Raw genomic sequence first — 18,486 nt, forward strand, 5'->3', positions numbered from 1 at the left:
ATGAAGATGTTAAACAGTATAGGCCCTAGGACAGAGCCTTGAGGGACCCTACTTGTCACAACGCACCAAGACGATTGGCTCCTGTCGACCACCACCCTCTGGGTCCTACTGTGGAGCCACGTTCTATGCAATACTGTACATGATAGATGAGTCACAGCAAGATAACACACATGCAGTGTAACTGTTTCATTAAAGAAGTTTGTGGAGAGAGTACATGTGAACAGAGACAGGAAGTGTTTGTTCTGCAGGACTGTGGGTTTTAGGGAGAGCTTTGCAGGTTAAAGGGAATGGGAACTTAATGAGAAGAGGAAGTAGTGTGGTTTTCCAAGTTCAGAGAGAGCTTGAATGTCAAAGAGTATTTGAAGAAAACAGAGTGGAAAGAAGGGATCAGGAGAAGTGGAGGAAAATGGCAGGAGAGATGGGTGTAGTGAGAGTGCCTAGTTTCTTGATGGCAAAGAACAGGATTCTGATGTGGTAGGGGATGCGTACAGAGGAGTGACATTATTAGAGTACTAGAAAAAGAGGCTGCCATGAGCACTGTCCTTTTGGACAGGGTGGCTGGGTGAGGAGAGGAGATATCCCCATGTATTATTACTTGCTGAATTGTAGGCCGTTAAGTATTATTAATGGTGGCTTTTTTTTTTGATTCTTTGATTTATTTTATTTATTTATTTATTTATATATGATCTCACCTGACAGTGTGCACAAGAGAAGGTTAAACCCATAATTTACTGACATGGCTTTTCTTAGGCTCCCCCCATCCCACTGAATCTTTTATCCATTGTGAGAGAGGTTGGTTAAGCAGAGCCTCTGGAATGGATACGCATTTGCTTGGTTAATTCAGACCTTGTGATTCTATTCTTTCTTCTGTTTTATCTGGCTCTCTTTGTCTTTTTGTATGCAAGTCTATGATTAGTATTGAGTTCTTTCCAGAATGCTGGCAATTATCTCACAGGTGGAAGGATTAAGAAAGAGCAGTGAGAATTGCACTAGGATTAGAATAAGGGCATGTATGTGTGTGGGTTTTTTTTTCCTTTCTTCCTATTAGCAAAAAGAAAGAGAGTGAAAGCCAACTCAGCCTTTTGGCCTCTAGGGGGTGGGGGAAATACCCTTTCCTGTGAGAACATGGTACCTGGTCCTGGGATGACGTTGTGGAAAGAAAGATGCTCTTATGGGCAAAACCAAGGGCAGGGGGCATGAGAACTGAGTTCTGTTCTTGGCTCGGTTAGCTATGATTTCTTCTGTGTCCTTGGGTAAGTAACTTAATCACTTTGTACCTCAGCTTCCCCATCTGTAAGACAGAGTTAGTAATACCTCCCTAGTTCCCAATGATGCTATTTGAATGAATAGGTTTGTTATGTGTATTAAGGTTTTCAGATGGGGAGGCAACATATGTTTACAGTTGCTCTCAAGGATGTGGTCAGGTGCTAGGTGGTTTCTGCCCATGTTTCCCTCTGTAGGATGGGAACGTTGGCACATAGAATTCTGTCTCTGACCTTGACACTGCTTTGTGTGTATGTGGTAGATATGCACCACAAGGACTAGGGTTTTGCTTGCTGGACTGTGGTATTCTCTGCTTTGGAAGCAAGACTTGGGTAAAAGCAAAGAGTTTTTCCCCATTAGGCAGGTTGTTTATACTTGAGGATATTTTGTATTATAAAAAGAAGGCAGGTTGAGAGGCTAAGAGAATGAATTTCTTGACTTGAATGCTGGGTGACTGTAGCACAGTGCAGTGAGGTTCCCTGCCCACAAGAATGCCTCCATCTTGCCATAAGGAACAAATGGATAGGTCAGTCTCCAAGGCCCACTTGATCCTTGGCTTCTGTGCTGAGTTCCAAAAGGGAACCAGTTAATGTTAATGGCCTATTTTGTATTATCAACATTGGGTAAATCCTAGCTTCTTACTTGTTTTTGCTCCAGTTCTGAAATAATATGAACTTTCCCTTGCTCAGTAAGTTTGTTCTAGAGAAGGTATAAGCGAAGACTGGGGATTTGGCTCATCGGTCTTGCAATGAATATTTGATTGATAATGTTTTTCTGCTTTGGGACCCTTTAATATCTGACTCTGCCTGTCATGTATTTAGCTACTGCGAAACCCTTCTCCTTGCTGTCCAGACTTCACATTGTGGAATGGATGGGAAGGTGTTTTGCCATAACCCAGGCTCATTTAGTGACACAGTGGAAGATTTTCCAATAAGACATTTGGCATCAAAGGACTTGTAGAATTTGATGTTGGAGCAGTTAGAGATATACTTGTCCATGGAGATTTCAGTAACATGGTGCTGGAGTCCTAGAATAATTGTGTGAGCCCCTGCTCTGATTTTCATTAGGTAATAATGTTTCTGTTGAGTTTCTTATTCTGACTCTAATCTCAGTGCATCAGTTTGTGTTACCTTATTTGTATTGATGGATAACTTGTGCAAGGAATGATTTGGTCTCAAGTGTGTTTTTAACAGAATGATTCTCTGTTAATATCATTCTTTCTCAAATCCTTTCCCTTCTGGAATGTTTATAAACCAGTCTTCTTCCTGAAGCTAGAATGACTCAATTCTGTGCCTTACCCCGCTGAGATGACTTGGAATTGCCCAAAGCTCTGCACCTTGATTTTAACCTGATGTTATGTCCTTTCTTAACCCAAAGCTGGTACAAGAGAGGTATGCTAGTATTTTTAATTCTGACCTATAGCATTACCTTTTGTTCTCTTCCAGGCACTTCAGTGTTAAGCCATGCACCTCAGCGTTGGCCTGTAGCAACCAGAGCTGTGTGTGGAATAAGGACTGGAAATGAGAGGCTTTGACTGACCTTTGCAGAGGAGGTTTCCCACTGCCCCTACAAGCACAGTTATTACCTACCTGATAGAAGGGGAAACTGAGGAACAGGGAAAAACTGATTTGTCCAAAGACATACAACATAGTAGATCCAGAAATAGAAGCTAGGAGTTCTGATTCCCATTCACCACTCATAAGCTGTGGACTATACTTACTCTCAGGTACAAGGGAGATCAGAAACCCAGAAACAATAGTTGGAAACCAGTCTAGGTAAAGATACTATTTTTAGATAACTTAACACTGCCTTTTGTTACTACTTTTTTTTTTTCTTAGTTCCTGGCTGCTGAGAAATGTCAACAATAGAGGGAAATAAAAAGAAAAAAACCCCTTCTCATTGGAAGATGAGTCACCTGGCTCCCCAGGAAATGGGGTGGCTGACTTCTATTGTTCATGGAGATTTTACTTTGTTAACATAGTAGTTTAGAGGAGAAGGGAAAACACTAGAAGAACAAGACTGAATCAAGAGTCTCTTATTACAAGATTATCTGTTCTTTTACTGGACTGCGTATTTATTACACGGCAAGGCTCGAGTTACAAATGGGTGATTGCCTGGGTTCAGGTGTTTACCTGGTGCCTTTTGGGATGCCACATAAACAGCTGTAAATAGAGCTAGTTATTCAATCCTCTCATAAAGAGGTTAAATTGTAGGTCTTCAAGCTTCCCAGGGGTACAATGCAGCAGCGAGAGTGAGAGCATACCACAGGCTGCTTTGCCAGCCAACAGCTTTCTGTTGTTGTTATTGCTGCTGCAGCTGGAAACATTTAGAAATGTAAATCTGTATTCTAAACAGGAACAAAGTGGAAGGGGGGTGGAAATGGATGCTCTCCTCCATTTGGAAGAGCTGGGAATGGGATAGTCAGTGATGATAATGGGTGAGGGTTTAAATCTCCTGCATTCTGGGTGCCCTCAGAACTCGGATTGGCTGACATCAGGGAGTTGATTGTGCAAGGGAAGCTTGCATCTTATGCAGAATATACCCTTCTGGAGGAGCCTCATAACAATTTTAAGTTTGTTTTCTATTCTGTCCTTTTTTAAAACCCATATTTCTTCTTGCCTTACTCACTGGAGAGTGACTCACCAGGAACTTGGACAACCTTTTCAGCTGGGATTACCCAAAACCAGACAGTTGCAAGCAGGATTCTGTCACTCCCTTTATTATTTTTACAGTATAAATGTCTAAAGTCCCCAAACAGAATCAAAGCCAAATTGTGCTGAATACTACATGCTCTTCTAAGAAGATACTTTCCCTGCCCAGAAGGCTTTATGATGTGATTGACAAATCTAACAAGTGAGTGTAAGTGTAACAGTAAAAAAGGTGGGGAGTGAGGTGGAGATGACAAGCAAGCAGGTGTGGTGGTTATATAGGACTGAATGAGTACAAATTAATGGCTCAGAAATACTGAGGTAAACATACAAGTGAATGATTAAATAAAGACAAAATTGTTGGACCTCCACCCTCAGTCTCTGCTGCAGTAGCAACACAGTCGGGCTTAACTTGAAACTAAGTATGTCTATTAGGCTACCACAAAGGATCAGTGGTGTGCCTGCCCCGGGGAGAGAAAAGTGAAAAACTCGGCTACAAAGATACATGTTCTTGCTATTGGTTGTTGACAGTTTGCAGTTCACTTTTTTTGCTGACAAGGCTACACCTATTTTAGAGCAGCAGTTACTTTTCCAATCATAAATATATTTTTCTTAGACTAGCAGCATTTTAGCAATATTGTGAAAGCTGTGCTTCTCTGCCTCAATGCTTATGGTGTCTTACCTGCTTCTTCTTTGCTTGGTTTGACAGCATTTGACTTGTTCATGCTTCTGGCCATTTGGCCTACATGTTATGCCTTGCAGTAGCCTTACCCAAGTCAATAAGATCATCCAACCCAGGGGGCCTGGGGACCATCAGCCCTTTATTCTATGGGCTTGAGCATGTGCAACCATTGTGATGGCAAGATGTAGGTAAGTAATAAGTAATATATGTCCACCCTTTACATTATCCACAGTGACAGCACTAAAACATCCTTGCATATCATTAAACCCTAGCCCTTAACCAAATATTTTTGGAATCAGGAGGAAATGTCAAACAATTTCTTAAAACTCTTATCAGCCTCTAATAAAATCATGAGAGCAATATTAGCAAAAAAAGTATACAGGCATATATAATAACAGAATCGTGAACAATGAGCATGGCGAGTGGGGGGGAAGAGGGGGTTGTAAATAACAACTCATGCCAGACCATCATGATTACTTTTTTCATCATATTATAAAATTAATGAATGGAAGGAAGGTGGTGCCTGTGATATGTCTAGACTGTGGTGAAGTATTTGACATACTGCCCCATGTAATCTCAGTTTTGTCTTACATACGAACAGCCTGAAATTAGTTGCCTGAAACTGGCTGAAGGGCAGTAACAAAATAAATAGCATTGTGGTGAACTGAGAAGCCTAAGCGTCTCAGGAGGGGATGTTAGAATCCGGCCTAGGCATTCAACATAACCATATTTATGTATTTTATATTGGTTTTGTATGCCAGTGTACATAACACTGGAATCCAGAACATATCCCAGTACATAAAGTGTGCATTGTTATACTGTCTCACCAATAGATGATAGTGGAAGCAAACAGCTACCCCAGGATAACCACAAGCCTATTAGACTTACACTTGGCTAATTTATACCACTGTAGTCTTAGACTATTTTTGTCAGGGTACACTTATGTTGGATTCAAGCAGGTTACCTATGTGTAGGGCTGTAAATCATGTCCAGTCTTTTTTATACTGGTGCAAAGGCTGTTTGCACTAATGTAAATGTCCTCAATTTTATTGAACTCCTCCATTAGTGATCATGAGGAGAGGGAAAAATGGTCCATCAATTAACTGTGTAGACTATATCAAAGGGGAAAGAGTTTTATACACCAGTGTGGGAAAAAAAATCAGCTCTGGGTTAAAAAAATGTGACTCATATTGCTGTATGGGGGTTATAACCAAAACTTAGACAGGAGCTTGCAAAGGAATATGGTGGCAAAGCAGTTAAATGTGATATTGGATTGTATGAATGCAATGGCATCATAGAGGGATAGGAAAGTAGTTCATCTCTCTGCTTAGACTAACATGTTAGGAGTGTTGAGCACTTTGGTGTTGGAGATGCATCAATATATTTGTGAATATTGTCATGGACCCAGTGATTAAGGCTTACACACGTTATTTACAGGCAGAATGTAAAGGACCTAGCTGTAATTCCTATTTCATGTCAACAGCACTGGGCTGGGTGGAATAGGATGCATTTAAGTTCCTGAAAAAAAACAACAGGTCATCTTTTGTAACTATCTGTCTTCTTTGGCTTAAGACTAAGTCATCAAAAGTGGCAGGGAGAAGGAAGACCCATATACCCACACATGCATGTTTTTCAGGTATTTGAGCAGGGTGGAACAGGATTGCAGTTAGGTACCTAAGTACCCCTTAGGCATTTGAGTTGAAATAGAATTCAGGCCCTTCTACATGTGGCTGAATGTTGACCAAAGGACAAGGAAATATATGTGAAATTATGGCTTGGTACCTCAAGCATCTATGCCAAGAAGAATAAATGTTTTACTGGGTAATCTCAAGGGATTTAAGTATAAATGATGCCCTTGAATTACAGAAAGGAAAATTTAGGCCCAATATTAAGAATGAATATTGTAATAATGAGAACAATAGCATTAAACTGTAGAGTAACAGGAAGAATCTACTGTTGGGAACAGTCTGGCACATGCACCCAGTGGGAATGAGAGGGAGCTAAATGGAGATCCAATAATTCTTTTTCCTCTTTAACTGCGCTGATATACCATGCCTAGATCTTCGTTTTCCATAGGGACCATATCTCTTTAGCATTGAAATCCTGTGGGTTTTGCACTGTTTGATGTCTGTGTCTCAGAGGGAGCAAAGTGCTGTTGTTGCATCAGCCTATGATATCAAAATAGCCCACTAAAGGCAAACAAAATGTTTTTATAAATGAATCTGGATAGTTTGTCATAACTTCATTAATGCTAATGCTACAGCAGGTTGCCTTTTTCTTTATCTCTGTGTTAATTTTATTCTCCCATCACCCTCTTCCTTCCTGCTTAATTGCCCTTCTCAGACTAGAGGCTGCTGCTGCCTTTTGGCTTCATTAACAGCTTTCATTTTCATTAAGAACCTTGCGTTAATGGACTGTTATAAAACATACAGTCGTCTCTGGCAGGTGCTGCCAAATGACTCTCAGCACGATGACATTTCTGTGCAATGGAGCGATCAGTCTGGACATTGGGCCATGTGAAGTTTCCACAGGGAGGAGTAGGGGGTGAAAACTGAAGGGGTTGAAGGTTAGCTATAGGGAAGCCCCAGGTTCATCTGAACCTGCCCTGTATCTTTGGAAAGAGAACTGCATGAGAACAAAGCTCCTTGTGAGACTTCTGGTGCTCCAGCATCTGCTCAGGAGGTGAACAATGTAGAATAGCTCCCAAACCAGTTCTGTAGTGATAATGGGGCACAGACCAAAAACTGCTGATTCCAGTTTCCTTCAGCTTTGGAAAAGAGTTGCAATCTGAATCCAAATGAATAGACTAAACTAAAACTGCTGATCTGAACAAGCTTTGTGGTACAGGTCTTTTTGCAACTATAAAGAGGTTTCCACATTTGTGTTATAGGGAAATCTATCACAGTGGTGGCATTGGGGCCTTTGAAGCATTCAATGTTCCCTTGCTCTTTCTTGATGGGACCTTTCAAACCCCTAGGGCTGTCCTTCAAAATCCTGTTTTTTCAAGGGGGATTCAGCATTTAGAATCAATCAGTTTGACTGAAGAGACACATTGTATGAAAGGCTGCCAGGCTTAGGTTCTGGAAGGGGAAGTGTTTCAGAGCTGGGGAACCCATCTGGAAGAAGCCTTATTATGCATCACACATCATTCCCTTAACTTGCTATAGTCTTTGCTTCCAGAAGATCATCAAAGCTCCACAGTTACGAACCATGGCAATCAGTGGCGACACGTAGTGGGTGCTTGTGCCCTCCCTGAGAGTACCGGTCGGGGCATGGGGCGCCAGGAGAAGCGATCCCTGCGGTCCCCCTGTGGATGATTGCACATGCCTGAAAGTGCCACTTATGGGTTGGCGAGATTGGCCGTGGGGGTTCCCCCTCCTCCAGTTGCTGACTGGACGCTGGGGGAGAGGGCAAGTGCCCCCCCAACTCAGGAGTCACCAGTCGCCCATGATGGCAATGCAAAGCAGGAAGGCTTCATGGTTCTGTTTTCAAAGGAGCAAAAAACCCAACCCAGTGTAGTCTACTCTGGCTTCTTTAAGGTTGTGTTGCCTTCACCTCTTGTGCTTTCATTTTTCTTCTGGCCAAGTTCACATTTAATCTCATTCACATTTGGTCAGAAGGTTCCAAGGGTAGTATGACTGGCCTAAATCCCTTCTCCTCCATTAGGGGAAAGGATACTCTTCTGAGAAGTTTTTATCTGTTTTCTAGGATGCTGTTTATCTTCGATTGAATCCGTAAAGCCATACTTTTGAACAGGGCAAAATTCACAGCAGAAGCAGCTAATGCTTAGGATAAACTGACCCCTTTGACATGACCAAAAAGGCCTGTTTTCATCCAGTCCTTTACCTTTGCAGGATTTGTGAGTGCCTTGGGGGTCAGAATTCCTTTTAGGGGCAATAGCTGTTGGAGTCTATCTCTGCTGTTGGGGGAGAGGCAAGTCAGACATCACTGAGATCGAATATGGAATCAAATCCCGTAGTCTTTGCTCAGGGAAAACTACTAGTGTCTTGAAAGAGGGCTTTGTTTTGAAGGCCCGTATAAATGGACAGGCTCTGAGGTGTATGTTTGTTGTGCATAGAAGTGCATGTGCTCATGTACAGGCAGGCCACCTCCATGTATGTTGTTATGGGCATACATATCTGATCACAGGTTCTTTCAGTCTCCTGTGAGTTCTGATCTTTACAGCATATGATGAAACTGAAGATTTTCTGTTCATGCTGGGTTCCCTGTGGAGGTGCAGCTGCTGGAATTTCCCTTGGCTTAAGAACCTTCTGCCATTATCCCCTCATAGTCTCTTCTCTGGATTAAGTTGGCTTTAGATAAGCACTCTTTTCCATCATCTTTTTAAACAAAACATTGTAAGACCTTTATCTCCTCATATAAGTGAGGGGTGATTAATCCTGGTTAAGAGCAAGAACAGTGTAGCCAGGTTCTGCTATAAACCTTTTCCTCTTCTTGCTGTCATCGTACACATTAGCTTGACCTACAGGGCTCCTGCACTCATGCTGTTCCAGCCCTGGCCTGCTTCCACATAGTTTTGCCAGTGCACATGAATCCTGACCCTGTATTTCTTCTGTGCCTACTTACTGGTGATTATGTAAATACTGGAGATATTTGGATGTTTGGAGGACCTTTTTTAACCACAGTAATCAAATTGGTGAGAACACAGATGCTCCAAATTGAACCTCATAAAAGTGAGTTGGACAAAACAATGAGCATACACAGCTGGGAACAATCTAATAGTTAACAGCAGGAGATACTAGGGATGAATCTGTATGATCGATAACTCAGTGAATTCCAGTCAGGAGCATCCCAGTAGTAACCCTCATTTCTTACACGGTTTGTTTTGAGTACTGGCACTCCTGGAAGCTCCCTTAAGCTTCTTTCTGGTAGGATTGGGTTCTCAATACCCATCTCTAAACCTATCTCTAAATCCCTGCTCAGGTGTGGTTAGGGTCATATAAAAATCAAACTCTAGTAGCCACCAGTCATAGGGGGTGTTGTACAGTCATGTGTTTGCAGTCCACAGGTGTTCCACGCCTCCCAACCTTTTCTGTTCATCAGTTGGTGCCAGGACGAACTCTTTTTCATGAATACAACTGCTTTTTCAGGGTTTTTTGTTGTTGCTGTTTTCTTTCTTAACCTTCTTGTGAAGCACTGGGACATTGGCCACTGATAAGGTTGGTATTTTTAGAGTGGGGTGCACTGATGTTGCTGGTATACTTAAAAAAACCCAGACATTTCAAGCTAGTGGGCCATCCTCTTTTCCTCATGGTTTTACTGATTGACAAATTTGGGGTCAAGAGGGAATATTTCCCCTAGGTCAGATTGTCGTGGACTATAAGGGTTTTTGCCTTCTCTGTAGCATGAAGAAAAGTACATTTCCTAGCATGTATTAAGGAGCTACTTGCCTCTCACTGCTGTGGCAGGGTATTGGCAGTGTCCTCATATTCCCTGCTTTTACATCTGGCAAGTTATAAGGTGTTATTGGCGTTTTCGGTATTTCTTCAGGGTTTGATGTGGCAATTTTGGGGATTCCTTGGATTAATGTTCATCTGTGAATGCAGAGAACTGCACTCAATGGCTCAAGAGGCCCCTTCTAGTCCTAGGTTCCTTTGCCGTTTCCCTGACACCTTCTTCTATCTACGGGTCTTAAAGAATTCTGCAGACATGGACTGAAGTGTTCTCCCAACCTCCGCTGCACAGTGGGCTTGATTATTATTAATCTTTTACCCCAAAAGGAAGTTGATGCAGTGAGACAGTTCCTCACGGATTTACTTGCACAACAGGGAACAGAACCAAGATCTCTTGACTTATAGTCTTGGGCTTTAATACCAAGGGTCTCCTTGCCTCACTGTGTAACTAGAGAGTCAACTGTTCAGCCAAGAAAGGGCAGAGGTTGGCACAATAGTTTGAAAGAGAAGCCTAGGTCAGGCAGAGCTGTTATCTTTCTCCACTTGGTGATTTAGTTTTTAATGCTGGGATGTGACTCAGGTCTTCCCTTCTGAAGGGATAAATCATTCTCAGCAGAGTAAATGTCGCATATAGATGTATCTGTGACTCTAGCGAGCGTTGCCCTTTAACGGCTTCCTGGTAACATTTTCCTCACAGCACTTGGGTAAATGGGATGACAAAAAAAGGGAGCGTCTATATCCCTCTTCTGCTCCTGTACATCACAGTCTGTCGCTCCTGCCTCAAGGCCACAGTATGTGAAAGGAAATGACTCAAAGCACTGGCAGAGCAGATAATGCCAGGTTGAAAGGGGTTTGGGCAACATATAAATCTCTGGCCTTGGTGCAGCAGCCCATGGGGGCCCCACACTTAAAATAAACAAAGGGGCTAGATTGTCAACAGGGGCAAATCACTGTGGCTTCTTTGAAGTCCTTGGAGCAGTATTGATGTATACCAGCTGAGAATCTGGAAAGTCAGAGTTTAAATTACAGGTGTCTTCTTCTCATGTCCTTTCATCATGATCAGATTTGTCCCAGATTCTCAATACACTGCAGGGATCTGGGTTTTCTGTTCACTGCAGGAAACAGTGTGCGGCTGGCAGCATTAAAACTCCCACAGTGAGGGAGGGTGTGGGGTGGGGGCACTGCCCAGCTAGGGTGGTGCATGGGGCCAGGGCATGGAGTGGGACAGAGGTACAGGTGGCTTGTCTAGGTGTGGTGTGGCTCCCTGCCACTATGCACCCCCGGGGTGGGAGCATGAGGGGCACGTGCCCCCCAGATTTGTGTGCAGGGCAGAGGAGTTTAGGGTTGCCAGAATCTGGAATGGGCTTCCAAGGGAGGTGCTGCTCTCCCCTACCCTGGGGGTCTTCAAGAGGAGACTGGATAGGCACCTGGCCGGGGTCAGATGATCGCAGCACTTTTTCCTGCCGCTGACGGGGTTGGACTCGATGATCCTTTGAGGTCCCTTCCGACCTTAGCATCTATGGATGCAGGCAACCCACTGCAGCCTCTCTTTTCTCTGCTGTTCTTTTCCTGGAGTCCCATGCTAGCTGCACCACCATGGCGAGGTGCTCCCTGTCCGCCAAGCAGCAGCGGCTGTGGCGGCGGTGGTGTGGAGCTGTGGCCCCTGGTGCTGCTGGGCAGGCAGCGGGTGTGTGGCCAGCACAGAGCAGCAGGGCAGGGAGCCCCAAGCCTGCAGTGGGTAGCCTGCATCTGCCCCACTCAGCTCTGCTCCACTCCAGCCATGCCCGCTGGTGAAGGTAGAAAAGGGGTGGAGAGAGAGGAGAGGCAGGCAAGTGTCCTGCCTTTCATTTTGAAAATGTGGTCACCCTATGAGGACTAGAGACCTGATAAGGCCTTTAGGTTCCTGGCTTTGGCCTAAGTATACTTCTCTTTCTTGGCCTATATGCCCTTCACATAACTGTAAGAGTAATTTAGTTTGCCTGGTAATGAATTTGGGATCTGGCTAGACAATGAGAATGGAAAATGGAATCCATAGTCTTTCACACACTGGCTGCTGCTACGAATCTAGGCCATGTTGGCAATGACTGATTGCAGCTTCTTTCTGACAGTTCTTTAGTGACCTCTGTAAAATGAATTGATGGATTTCAGGCTTGCTCTGAACAGACCGAGACAGGTGTCCTCATTTGAAAGGCTCCACCACCACCGTCCCTAGCAATAATTGCCTGCCTATTTGGGAGTCTCTGCAGAGAGGCTAGGGGGCTGAAGGGACCACAGAGACTGCATTCCACTCCTAGCTTTAGAAATGGTCTCTTTAGGTCAGGATTGAGGCATGATGAACCTTGTTCTGCAACTGCCTGAATTGTACCAAACTGTAGGTCTCTTCCGGGAGGTTAGAGAAGGCTTAGGAAGTTAGCCTGAGGGCACCTCTGGGGTGATAGGTTCTATGCAGGAGGGAAGCCGATGGAGCCTTTCATTTAGTTTCTGAGAACGTGAGCAGATAATTGAGTACAGTTCAGAAAGGGGAGGATTGTGGGATAGGGGCTCAGGCAGAAGAACATACTTGTTTAGAGACAAACTTTGTTAGTTATGTGAACAAAGAGGATGGGAGATTTAGGAGCCCTGAAAGTGATGTGTGTGCCTGCATGCCTTTTACACAGCAGAGCAGAATTGAACAGGGAATTATTTCAGCACTGGAGCCCATGTGAGACCTTAAAGTAATGTAAATATCTTAAAGCCATGTATAGTGGAGATGCTAGCACAGTAACATGCTTAATGAGGATGATAATTGTTAGGCGTTTTGTAGCTGCTGGGAGAGAGAGAGGAAAGGAGAAAGATCAGTGAGATGGAAAAATGCTGCCAAATAGCTTTCTAGAAAAAGAGAAAGAGGATTTAATCTTGAGGGGAAAGGCCCCCTTATGAGAGTGAGTGCTGCCTTGGGGCCATTGAGACAGGGATCCAGAGTGATCATTACAGCTTAGAAAGGAGAAGTTCGGAGGAACTCCCAGCCCTGTGTAGAATGTATCAGATGACCACGGTCATGGAGCCTCAAAGGGGACACAGTGCAGATAACAACCTGAACCACCCTGCTTGCCAGCAAACCCCTCCCCCCCCCGCCCTTCCCCAAGCCATAGGTGTAGATCCTGGGAAGATGCCTGACTGAAAGAGGTGTATAGCAGTTAACTGCCAGAAGTCTCTTTGCCCAGAAGTCTCTAAGCCCAGCTTGAACAGGCTTTGTGAAGAAGAGCACTCTCAGCCTGGACACTCTCCCTTGAAGACTTCCTTAGCTTGATTGTCACGTGCTTCGTGCTGGTGATACACCAGTGTACTGCCAACGACTTTTGATTTAAGTACTGCTAATTTACATGGCTGTGAATGGAGATCTGGACCATCTGCTGACACCATTCCCTAAGTGTTCAATGCTGGGGACTCACAGCAATAGTAATAGTTCCCTGGATAAAGGTAGAGAGAATGAATGAGTCTCTGAGGAGGCTTGAATGAGGCCCCACTAAGGTAGCATTATTGCTTCCATTTAGGTCAAAACTGCTCTTGTTTTCAAATTTTTGTGACTTTGTCCCAGCTTATTTCATAGGCTTCATGTCTCTCTGCTCCTCTCCTTTACTGCCTTTGCTGATGTATCATTAATGTTCCTTTCGTTCTCTTTAGACACCCCTATCACTTCTGGCATGAAGCCCTTCTGTACAGCTCCAAACAGCCTACCTCTATCTATCTCTCCTGATCTCTGCTTATTTTTCTCTCTTAATTCCTCTCTCACTCTGCTAGTGTTTAGCTCTGAGGCTGCTTTATATATTTTCTACATACATTTTATATTTTTATATTTTGTATATCAGTCGTGTTTTGGGATAGCAATGGTGTGAGGGATACAATAAGAAATTGCATATTGTCAGTGTTGTACAATGAGATCCCTCTTCCCCACCCCCATCCCTTCTCTTCACTGAATAACTCAAGAAAGAACAGAGAAATTTTTTGTTAGACAGGCATGATGCTGGGCTTATAAAGGGGGTCTATGAATCTTATAATGTAGAGATGGAAAAGATCAAGAAGAGCATTTAATCCATTTACATACCAATGTACTACTGTTCTCTGCAGTGCAAGATGCAAGTGATTCCCTTTTTTTGCTGGTCTATGAGTGTGTATGTGTGTGTGTGTGTGAGAGAGAGAGAGAGAGAATGTATTTCTAGGCAGCTGCCTTGTTTGGTGCTTAAGTATTCATTGGCAATTGCCTTCATTGTTCCTCACTTTATTAGCTTTCACCAAGTAGTTCAGGTTTTACTAAGGGCAGTGGGGTTTATGGCAGCAATATTTCTCACAGTGTCAGAGATAAAATATCAGGCTAATAACGGACTCTCTGGTAATGTAAATTGCAGAAGGAAACCAATCTTATTTTGAAGAAGTCCTGCCTGGGAATGTTAAGTCTCCTGTTTGAGAGGCAATCTGTGGAATTTGGTACACTTCACGTTCACTAAGAAGATAAATGATTTGTCTTAAGTGATGGGAAAGGAAAGAGATCCAATTTCATCTACACCTTCTTCCTTGATAGCTAATAATCTGATCTCTCTGGCCTTCAGGACCTAATCCTGAGAGCTGCTGAGTGCCTATAAGTCCACTGACTTTAGTGGGAATGCTGGATGCTGGGTGTTTTTCTCAACAAAACCACTTGTGAGCAAATATGCTATCTTAGAGAGAAGAGGGGCCAAGAGGGTACCTATAAGAAATATACATCCCCTCTTCTTATCCCTCTCCATTTTTATTGTCTCTAGCAGGTTGTTCGCATAGTGAGGAGGATCTGCTTCCTTAGGCTCATTTTGCTGAGAATTCACTCATCTCCCAAAGTGACCCCAGAAGTGGAGGAGAAAGGCAGGAAACTAAGATGGCTGAGAAAGTTAGCTGGGAGATGTTTTACTCCTGGGGAAGGAAACTCTGATTGTACCCTGCACTCATTTAGCTACAGTTTGGACCTGTATGAGCCAGTACAGCTTTCTGCTATTAATTAAAACAGCAATGCCTGCTTTGGAGCCAAATTGGAGTACAGTGTAGGGGCTTTAATTCCTGTTAGAGATCCATGTTGTGCTCTGTGTAGAGGGACTGAATGCTGGGCTTGGACATCTGTGCATCATCTCCCAGGTCTCAGCAGACTTTGTTTGTTTCAGCATCTGATCCCAGTCTGCTTTGCCGATTTAGCGTGTGGGTAAATGTGTCTCTTGCCTTCCAGCACATGTTTTATCTACATGTGTGAGGGCAACCTGCCCCAAGGAGCTGACAGCTGAAGCTGGATAAAGATTGAAATGGAAAACAGGCGGAGAGGTGAAGTGACCTGCACACGGTCATGTAGAAAGTCAGTGGCAGAGCCGGGGTAGAACAGAGGTAGGTTTTCCCAGTGTCAGTGTCTGTTTGTTGATTTGCCCCTCAGTTGTGGTGGGACAGCTCCAGCTTAAGTCGAGTGGGGATCATCAGGATGAAAGGACTTCAGGACAAAGCTCTTTCAGTTTCTAGTGATTTTCTTTTTTGTCTAGATACTGAAGGTGCTCCACTGTTTGAGAGAGAGCACAGATCTTGGCTTCAGAAACTCTTCAGTTTTTAATAGTCCCAGCTCTGCCATTTTATACCCTCTCTGTGCCTTTGGACAAATCACATCACTTCTCTCCATTGTTTTTTTTTTTTTTTGCCTATAAATTGGAGCTAATGTATACTCTGCCTCACTGGGGTACTGGGAGAATTAATTTCTTCTTAAAATGTTTTGTGTACCTAGGAGAATATGCAAATAAAAAGAAATGTTTGCAAAGTACATGAAAGATGAATAGCACCTTGTCCGTGTTAATATTTGATATATGTTATTACTCATTGTCATCCTTTACTTTGAGGACCCTGGGACCACAAAGTCTAGAGCTGTTGTTGCTGATACTAGGATACTAAAGCTGATACTAGATACTAAAGCTTTTTATGGTGAACTTGCAGGGCAAGCTAAGGTGCCTCAGTGTGTGCTGCTCAGGAGAGGAGTAGAAGGACGTGTTGTGAGAACTACAAAAATGGTTCAGGAGTTATTTCAAAACCCTGTGCACTGCGTGCTAGCTTTTACTGCATCACTGGGTAATCTCAGTACCTTTTCCACCCTCTCTGTTCCAACGCATTTGTAATTGGCATGGAAGTTCTCCAGTGCCTTGACCATGTCTTATGTAAGGCACCCAACATGCTTTTGGAAGCCGTAACATGGGAATAAGATGCTATAGAGCAGTGGTTCTCAAACTTTTTTGTATCAGGTCCCATTTGTAAACATCGATGGCCAGTCCCGACCCACTGCCCTCTGCCCCAAGGCCCCAGGCCCCCAGTGTGTGGGGCAGCAGGGGGTGGGTGTGTGGGGCAGGGGGGGCCCTAAGCAGCTCCTTGCATGCTGGAACTCTGCCAGCCTGCAAGGGTTTCCCATGTTTTAAAAAATGGAATCTCCTTTAAATGAAAAAAGTTTGTTGATCCATTTTTTAAAGTTTGTTTGCGACCCTTTCATATATTCTTGTGACCCATGGGGTGAACTGCACTGGGCAGAACTGTGGGTCTAGAAGGCTGCCGTACAACACCTGCTCCCTCCATCTTTGTGTCAAGAGCTAGTCAGTTTTAGATGCAGTATTGCTGAGGGTTTATTCCCAGTGCAGGAGATGAAATATCCTCCAATGTACCCTAACTCCCTAAAGGTACAAGGGTGTTTCTGAAGTAATGGCAATTTTGAAATAAAAAACATTTGGCATGCAATGATCACTTACTGGACCACATCACTTGTCTACATAGTCATAAATGATGGGTGTGTTCAACAATGCTGCCCTGAGTGTTCAACCCACCTGCTGTGTAGTTTTCCACTCATTACACACAAAATGGTTTTATTTCGAAATTGCCGTTACTTTCTGAAACACCCTCATATTATGTGGCTGTCTGTTCTTCTGCTCTAATTTACATTTGCTTCAATCAGCTGTAAAGCCATTGAAGCCTGTGGAGTTTCATGGATGGAAAACTGGTATGAGATGAGTCTTAGGCTCTAGGTTTTCCAGGGGAGAGAGAGCTGGCTTCAAAGTTGCCTTTCATGTGAAACCTATATAGGTCTCTTGGGAAAATGTGCAGTGAAATTATTTTTGTATAGCGGGCTGGTTGGGGTTCTGGGAGAAGAGAAATCCTGCATGATAAATGCAGGCTGAAGGAGAGTGAGGTGGGGGGTTGTCAGTTTTATTTGGGCACAATACCTCAAGCATTAAAGGTACGTTGGCTGAAATAGTAGGGCAAGAACAAGGACTTTGCTGACAGCTAGGGGTGATTGATGGCCCCAGAGACTGGATGTAGCATAAGTAGTAATGTGATATAGGGTGCACATTACAGGCAATTACAATTTGAATAAGTTATCAATGGAGGGAGGTAGAGGACTGGAAAGCTGTTTTATTAACCCCCTGAAGTTATGTTCACAGCATTTTGAAAAAGTGTATGAATTGCTCTGAATTATGATCATGGTGACAAATGCTGATGCCCAGAGAATTCCTGATTCGGCCTCTCTCGGAGGCAGTATTTTACCAGGACGATTTAAAGCAACAGTTCATATATTTTCAAAAATAAAAGCAGCAAGGAAGACGGAGCTTGAAAACCTGGGAATTTACTTACTCATGGGCAAACTCTGCAATAATTTTTTCAGCTTGTGTTATTTTGCTTTCCTGTGTCATGGACAGTGTACTCCTGGGGCTCTTCCTCCTTCAGTTGTGGACTTGGCCATTGCACAAGCTCAGCAGAACATGCCTGTGGGAAATAATCAGGGAAGATCTGTATGTTGAAAGGCTGGTGCCTTCAGTCCTGTGCCATGTGGCACGGGAAGCATCAAAGAACACACACGGGAAAGATGGCAGTGGTGGCTTTGCACTGTCTTCATGTCTCTAGTCAGCAGCATAACTGGGGGGGTGGGGGGGAGGCAGGAGGGGGAATGACTGGGGCAGCAGCCCCAGGTGCCATTGGTGTATGTAAGATGCAAGTACAAAAAAATAGCTGTCACCACAATGATGGCTGACTGCATCGCTGTGACTGGCACGTCAGCAGCTAGTGTTTCCCTGTGTCACAGCTAATTCAGGCACAGATTTGCTATGCAGGATCTCTGCCTCCAGATTCTAGGCTGCTTGGTTAAGCATCATTTAGAGCAGCCTCTGGCTCCTTATTTTATGGCAGATCATTTTGGGCTTCTATTGGTTGTTTTTGGCTTATAGCCTTTTTTCTGCCTTCTTCTGAGGCATTGGCCATTGGGCACAGCTGAGGCTAGGGATTTTGACTGGAGTGCAGTGGTGTTTCTGTCCAGTATTTATAAATTGCATAGGTTCTTGGCTGGAGAAACTTTGTCTTCTGCTTGTGGTCAAGCTAATTGAGACAGGAAGGTCAGGTTGACACGGACTATAAGAACCATTTTTGCCTTCCTTGGTTGTAGGATCTTCCTCTTTCTAACAGGGCT

General features: G+C 43.8%; 1 protein-coding gene across 2 annotated transcripts in view; it reads left to right on the plus strand.

The window, feature by feature from the left end:
* The window catches only part of NRXN3 (neurexin 3), a 1,344,032-nt gene that overhangs the window by 60,833 nt on the left and 1,264,713 nt on the right, over positions 1–18,486 (plus strand). The window lies entirely within an intron of this gene.

The sequence above is a fragment of the Crocodylus siamensis genome, chromosome 2 (assembly GCF_052110815.1).
Source record: "Crocodylus siamensis isolate JL-2025a chromosome 2, ASM5211081v1, whole genome shotgun sequence".
NCBI classification, from domain to species: domain Eukaryota; kingdom Metazoa; phylum Chordata; order Crocodylia; family Crocodylidae; genus Crocodylus; species Crocodylus siamensis.